We start from the raw sequence: 1,160 nt of genomic DNA, 5'->3' as shown, positions 1-1,160 counted from the left end.
AATAATCATAAATATACAGGGATTAAAATTTGTAGTTTAGAATCAGTAGTTCTTTGACTGCTATTTCTAAATTTTCAGTATGTTGGAGAAGCAACTCAATTGCTAATCCCTGTATATTTATGATGATAAATGGTTTTACCGATAAAGGTTTTTTTCATACTGAACTACTTGGCAAAATTGTTAATTATTAATTCTATTATTAATTGACGATTCCCTGCCCTTATTCTTGTATATATATATATATATATATATATATATATGTTCCTGGCCTCAATTTTGATCGATCTTTCTCTCTCTGACCAGGTAACCATGTACTTCCTCTACGGCAAGACACTTGTTTCTGCCACTCTGTCTCACTATAACCTTTTGAAACCACTTGAAATCCTAGAAATAGCAGCCAAATCTCCAGTTGATCAAGCCGTACCATATTAATAAGAGTATGCATCAGTTAATTTGGTCCAAGATACACTTATGTCCCCTCTGTTCCAAAGAAAATCTAGGATGGTTGGTCACAGCTAGAACATCTTTGATCATAGGCCCGCTGGGTCACCTGAGGTTAAACAACAAGGTCACATTAGATAATGTAGTCCTAGATACACTATGCTTGAATACAAGACAGGATGGTCACAACAGAGACATCTTTGGTCATAGGTCTGATGGATCGGGACTAAATAACAAGAAAGGACACATTAGATAATGTAGTCCTAGATACACTATGCCTGAATAAAAGACAGGATGATCACAACTGGGACATCTTTGACCATAGGTCTACTGCATTAAGAATGACCTGGGGCTAAACAATAAGAAAGGACACATTAGATAATGTAGTCCCAGATACACTATGTCTGAATAAACGACAGGATGGTCACAGTTGGAACACCTTTGATCAGAGGGTCTTCTGGGCCAGGACTGACCTGGGGCTAAACAAAAGAAACAAGGAAGGACACATTAGATAATGTAGTCCTAGATACACTATGTCTGAATAAACAACAGGATGGTCACAGTTGGAACACCTTTGATCAGAGGGTCTTCTGGGCCAGGACTGACCTGGGTCTAAGCAACATGACCAAAGGTCCTCTCTAATCATGGCTCTCTCTTCTATTTCTTTATGTTTGCACAAGAATATAGTCAAAGGTGAGTGGAGACAATAGTAAGTGACC

Source organism: Octopus bimaculoides, chromosome 30 (genome assembly GCF_001194135.2).
Source record: "Octopus bimaculoides isolate UCB-OBI-ISO-001 chromosome 30, ASM119413v2, whole genome shotgun sequence".
Lineage (NCBI taxonomy): Eukaryota > Metazoa > Mollusca > Cephalopoda > Octopoda > Octopodidae > Octopus > Octopus bimaculoides.
The sequence above is the reverse complement of the archived record's forward strand: the minus strand, read 5'-3'. Positions refer to the sequence as shown.